The sequence below is a fragment of the Lutzomyia longipalpis genome, chromosome 3 (assembly GCF_024334085.1).
Source record: "Lutzomyia longipalpis isolate SR_M1_2022 chromosome 3, ASM2433408v1".
Lineage (NCBI taxonomy): Eukaryota > Metazoa > Arthropoda > Insecta > Diptera > Psychodidae > Lutzomyia > Lutzomyia longipalpis.
This window is the reverse complement of record NC_074709.1, coordinates 11,040,731-11,047,836: the sequence shown is the minus strand read 5'-3', so window position 1 is coordinate 11,047,836 and position 7,106 is coordinate 11,040,731.

Genomic DNA, 7,106 nt, shown 5'->3' with positions numbered 1-7,106 from the left:
GATAAATAATTAAAATATTCCACAGATGAAAGCCCCTTTGTTTAAGAGTCGATCCAAGGGCGAGATGGGTTAAAAAAAAACTTTTAATAATTTATCCCCTGAGAACAGGAATTTAGGCCCTTTTCGAACTAAACCAGTCATATTTTATAAAGAATTGTAGAAAAAAAATCTTATGAATTTAAAGAAATCTTTAAAAAAAGGATTTTTCTTACTGTTTAAGAGAAAAATTTAATTTACAAAACTTATCAAACACCCATTATATTGTATGGCTTAAAGCAGCGGCAGTAGTTAACACACTGACGACGGGTAAAATACTTCCCAAAGGTTTTTTACGCGACATGTAACAATTAGTCACTGGCGTCCAGAAATGTTACCCGGTGGGACCATAGTGTGCTTATGTTCTTCGCACGTTATCAGAAAATATTTATTTGAGAGAATACTCACTTAAGTGAAACCAGTGAAACACAAATATTCTTTTAATATAAAATAATCGAAAACAAAACAATAAAAAAAGAATAATATTCAAATTAAAATACAATTTAAGTTTTCACTCACAAAAAACAATTTAAATTTCAAAAATCTTTCTTTAAGATTTCACTAACTGTTGTATGTTGAACATCAAATTCAAGCTCACAGAACAGTCAAAGGAATAGTTTAAATTAAATCGTATGATATTGGTGAAGAGAATATTTTGGACATATTTGGCATTTTTTTCTCATTCCAACATAACCGCTCTTTTATATTTACGTGGGAAAAAGTCAGATTTATGGGATAATTTCAGTGAAAATCTCTCAGACGAGTTTCCTTTATTCTATTAAACATTATGTAGCATTTTTTTTACCACAAAAATTAAATTGAGGTTATGTAAGAGGAAAATTTTCTTTTCGCAAAATATATAACCTAACTCACCTGAAGTTTTACACGATGAAATTTTCCACTATAAAATACTTAAAAATAAATTTCCATGTGAATTTTCAGCTAGAACATTATTTTATAGCCTAAAGGGAAACTTCTGGAAGCTTTTCTTTGCTAATTTATTCCATAATTCTCACTTTTTTCGGGCACCAGAATAAAAATTAGGTTATGTTGAAACGAGAAAATATACCAGATATGTCAAAAAAATTGCTTCGCCATCCGTTCTGAACCATTTTGAGAATTTTCTAGCATTTACATTATTTTATATTAAAAATAAATGGAAATGATAACGTGAACGAGCAGGTTGATTTTTTGTTCTAAAAATTAAGCAATTCTAGCAATTAAAAAAATCTAGAATATTCTAAATATCCTTCTACTTATTTCTTGTTTTTTTTTTTAATTTTTGAAAATTTTATTTCTCTTGACATATTTTTCATATTTTTTCTTTATAGGATAATAATATCTAAAAATGTTCTATTCGTTCTATTGTCAATATCAAGATTAATAGAATAGAATATTCTAGATATTCCATTTTCTTGTCACTATCAATCTCAAATCATTACAAATTGATTCCAACACATTTCAGAAATTTAATAAATAAAAATTTATTAATCATATATGAACACCTCACGAGTCAGCAATCAAAATTGGCTGAAAAAATGTTGGAGAAGTTTTCCTACCGGGTAAATGTCAAACGCAAAAAGAGTGGCAAATTGTTACAGCGTACAGAATTGAGAACTGTCAGTGGACGCCGATGTGCGTCAAGCCGTCCTGGATGTGTTAAGGAATGAAGAAGGTGAATAACATGCCGAGTTCACGAATTAATTATTCAACAATTTCTCCATATAGTTATGGGCAGAAATGAGGTAAATTGGCTGATGATAGAGAGAACGCCCGCAATGATCTTCAAAAAAATGTGTGTAAGCTTTTTTTGGCTGGAGATTCGGCGTGCTTGGCATTCTATTGCAACGCAGCCTCGCGCTCTCTATACCCAATGTTTCATGCCTTATCGCGACAACGATGACAGTAATTGAAGAGTGTGTGAGAATTTGAATTTCTAATCATTCCAACGTCTCTATTAAGGGGACCCCCCTCCCCGCAACCCCCATCGTGCTCTCAGCGACACTAAGCTAAATACTATTTGGACTTTAAGTTGAGGGGATAAGCAGTTGGAGGCGCCCGCGCAGATTTAATTGCTATTTTATTCATATTCCTCCTCCATTTGCCATATCCGACATATCGAGCAGAATTTATTTATTTTTTTCTTCATCATCTTTCTGCTTCATTTCGCTTCGAATATTGAGAGATGATGATGATGGAAAAGAAGAAGGAAAAAAAGAGAGGGAAATTAAGAAGAAAGATGTGCCAAATTGATGGCACCTATAAATGGTTTTGACGCGCGCTCAGGTCTGTGGAATGCCCATCCGGTGTGGAAGATAAAGTGTGAATTTATTTATTACAAAACACGAGGCGCGCAGGAGGAATAGAACTTGAGCACCATCATTATTCTAACGTGCCATACTTTTTTTTTCTCTTAAACACTTATCTTTCTTCTATAACTCATGATTATTGGTTTTGCTTTCGTAAAAATTGACTTCGGATGCGGCAACTCTTCAATCATGTCATCATTATTTCACTCCTTTTTTTCATCTCTCATCTTTTGATCATCTCAGCCTCTAAATTGCACCTCCATGGGTGGAATGTTTGTTTGAAAATCTCTTGGTGATGACAAGCAAAGCCATGTAATTTGTATTATTATCATTAAGTATTGGAATGAGTCGATATAGGGAATTTTTCTTTTGAGAATTTTTGCTTTTTTGTCATTTTCTTGTTCTCCCGAAAAAAATCTTTATTTTATTTAAGAAAAAAATCATTAAGATGCGCATCTGTTGAAGATCTATTTTAACCATAGAGAATTAAATTCTATAGGGGCAGCTGCTAATTATTCTTAAGCTTTACAGAATTTAACAAAAATTGGCAGAAGAATTGTAAAAGATTGCTGAAAGAACTTTAGATTAAAAGAAAATTTGTTAAGTCCTTCCAGGAATTAGAACAATTCAAAGCTCAAAAGCTCTCAAAAAATCTCACAAACATTTGAAAGAAAAATTCTCTAGACCAATATATCAATATATCAATTTCTCAAAGAATTAAATTAGGACTTTTTCTTCTCACAATAATTTCTTTGCCATTGTGCATCACTGAAGAAAAGAATATCTTTTACATTAAGAATGAAGATCAATGCTCTTTAAGGTGGTGACTATACAGCAAAGGCAGTAAAGTGTTGCTCTGCTGGAAACTTCTGTGAGAATAACATGATTTGAACAATGTGAAACATCATAAGGTTTTTTTAGAGTAAATTTGGTGTCTCGCGATAGCTGCCAACATCATCCGGAAATGATTCTTCACAAACTTCTTGTCCCTTTCCCCACCCCCTGTCCCACCCTCCCAAAAGGTGATTTAACATATTGATAGACAAATTGTATTCAATTGCTGGAGCCAGAGAGTCAAAGAAGATGGTGATGATGATGAAAAAAAAAGAAGTTTTTGAGTGAATGGAGGTGGAGATCTTCACCATATAGTAGACCTTATGATTCTCCTTATAATTTCCCATTCTTCCCCCTCGCAACAAGGAAACTTTCTTTATTTCCATTTGGATGCTGTGAGCTCAGTTCGTCCACCACCACTGCTGCGTATCTCTGTGAGATACAATTCAATTTGATTATTAAATTGTTCTTTTACACACAACACTATTATGTACCTACATAATATATGATGGGTTATTATGCGAAGAAGATGCAAAGTGAGATGGAATTATATGGGGCAATGAATGGGGACGAGTGGGATAGGGAAGGCGGAGAGAGAGAGAGAGAGACATTGTCTGTGAAGGTAGAGCTCCATTAGAGGAGGTGAAGGGGAGGCGGCGATGGAGTGATGTCGATGGAAATTTTACAAATTGTTTGATGGTGACCCTCGTGACCCGACACGGCGGTCGCTTGCGGAGGAGACGACGACGCCGCCGCGTCCAAATAAAAGAGATTCGATCTCGTGAATAATAATAATCACACATCTACGATCGACTCATCTTCCAACACCATCATTCGAGGATGGACCAATCGAAAAATAAACTCAAAAAACAAATTAAAGAGTAAAGAAGAGCAAAAAATGGAGGGAAGAATAAATTTGTGCCTTTTCCTTTTTTTTCGTTTCTTCCTCTTTATTCACCCATAATGCATTTTAGGGGGTGGAACGTATTGCAGAGGAGACTATAATGGTACAATTGTGTTTGCATTACTTTTTGCATCAGCTATGGCAGCGATTCTGTAAAAAGGAATCTTTTCATCTCTTTCAATTTAATTTCAAGTTGGAAGAATAATTCTTTAGAACATATTGAATTTATAGCTGAGACACATTTTTGTGCTATAAAAGATTTGCTATAAATATCCTTGATTCTGGTAAAAATACTTTGATATTTCATCATTAGAGGTAAACGGCAAAGAAAATATTTTCTACAAAATCATTAAAAAAGCAACAAAGGTTAGTTTTTTTTAAAAAAATAATTTTAGATATGTTCTAAAATTAATAAGCAGTAGTGTAGTAATTTTATGGCATGTGTCTAGAGTGCCATAATGTTTTTTTTGCAGATTATACAACAAGAATCCTTGCAAAACTATAATAAAATAAAAAAAGATATTGTGCAAAATCAAGAATAAATAAATTTATTAAATAAAAGTATTTCTTCCATTCTTTCCGCCACCTTAAAAGCTAATTTTTTCTGAATATTTTCAGCTAAAATATTAAATTTTCTTTTTACCAGTTGGGGTAGAATAAAAGGAGAATTTAACGGAAATATTTAAAAAATTAATAATAAAATTTTTTTTATCAAGAAAATTTAATTATTTTGCTGAGAAAATCGACAAAGCTTGGAGGTTCTTTCCCCTCAATTTGATTCCAAAAATCCAAGAATTTCCACTCAACTTTGCACCGAAAAAAAAAATCACCAGAACTAGAGAAATTTTTACTCTCACCCAGAGAGTAGCCCCAGTGGACTGTGTGTCTCCAGAATGGGTACATAGAGCCACTGAATCTGAGACTATTTGTCTCCAATGAATTTAGTTACAAGAAATCTGTGAAGATGTCACCACGGTACTAAATCAAGAACTGCAATACAACTGCAATAATTTTATCGCAATGCTTTGGTTATGTTTACATTTTGTCAATATAAAAATAAATTATTTTCATTTATGTCTGTTTCCCTGAAAATGTGGAAGGGACAAGTTTTTTATTCTCTCTCAACCGCTAAAAAGTGAAGGAAATTGTGCGGTGCAGTGAGTGGGCTGACGTGAAAAGGAGTGAAAGCTGTAAAAGCCGAGGATTCGGATACAAATTATACAAACACACAAAGGACAATTCGTGAATTCTATAAAAGGCGTTGTACGAGGCATTTTTCCAAATTGTTGCCGGAGTTACGTCCAACCACCCTCATGATGACCTCCGTGTTAATGCTCATCCTCAGCATCATCTTCGTGGGATCCTTTGGAAAAACCTCTAGGTATACGCCGCCTCTACACGTTAATTCCTCCTCAAGATATTCAAGGTCAACACAAAAGAAGCCACGGGGATTGAGGAGGCGCTATGTTTCTTGCATAGAGAGAGGAAATTGTTCAAAAATATCCTACGCGCATTCCGGACAAAGCATTGTCTCTCTCAGCAATCACGTTGCACTCAAATTGGGCAATTTCTCTCTGTGTGTAAGACGCAATTTGACGGTCATCACGGAAGAGTCCGTCAGTACACGGCTCCCTGACAGTTTTTCGTGTGAAGAGGACACTCCGGCACTTCCTAGAGAGCCTCCCTTGCGTGCCCCCCCGTTCCCTATTGGGGTAAGTAGCTCATGATGTTGCATAGTCGCACTGGACCTTGGAATTTTGTTTTGTTTTTTTGATCGTTGCAGTCCGCTTGAGCGGGACGGGGAGCTCCTCGCACTACCTTCAAATTGTAAGCGAGGGGGAGGTCTCCCAAGAAGAGTATCTTCATGCTGTAGAATTTTGCCGGTTTCCGGGGCACAGTCTTCGTTCCACGGTGTTGATTGCCCAGCCATCCTCTCCCTCCACGTACAGACACGAGGATGCCTTTTCGTGGCCTGGAAGAGAACTATTAGAGCTCTCCCTGGGAGAAAGGAACAGTGGCTAGGGGAACAAGAGGAGCTTGGTCTGGCCTTGAAGCTTTTATTCTCTGTATAGGATGTCAATCTAATCAAAATAAATTGTGGAAATGGAGAATAAATGGGGTTCAACCCAAAACGGATTTTTAAAAAAATGTTTTTTTTTCGCTTTTGTCTCTTTGTAGTTGTTTGGTTTCACTCCTACAACATTTTTTATGAAAATTAAAAAAAAATCATGTTTCAGTTTTGCCGGACCATGGCACTCAAAGCATCTTTCTGTTCTTGTATCAGACTCGTTTGACATATTCTTGTAACGCACTTCATTAATCATCCGAGAATCTAATCATTATGACAAAAGTTGAAGAAAAAGAGAATATAAAGATTTATAAAAAAAAGATTAAATTCAATTTATGCAAATAAATAAATTTTTAAAAGATTTTTTCTTATGTAAATGCATAAAGAGGCTCCCTATATAGGTCTGTTGGTACATATATTATTAATTACAGATCCCATTCTTTTCATTTTATTTCGAATATAATTTTTTATTTTATAAATATTATTAATTTCAATGCAATAAATAATATTCTCTATTTTCAAAATAAAAAAAAATACCACTAACGCCATCTGTTTATTGCCAATATGTCACGGCTGCTATAAAATCAAATACACGAACTACTAGAATTCTTGTCATTGTGACAATCAATTCTAGTGACTCGTGTGTCTCTATATTGGGGAATCAAGTCCACTACTTTAGCGACGAGCCCCAGTGAACAACGATTCTCTAAACCTCTAGCATATTTTTTTTTCGGTGTGCACAATAAACATCGCGAAGACATATTCAATTCATTCTTTTGCAATATTGTTGCTTCACCACATATAATAAAGCTCAATTACATTCTCCACCAAAGCAACTATATAATATTGCTCTGATGGTGTGTATGGGTTAAGAACGCCCCTTCAGATCATCTCTATATCTTCCTTCTTATGTTTTTTTTTTACAATGTATGAATCGTTGTCTTCTTTTGCGAAT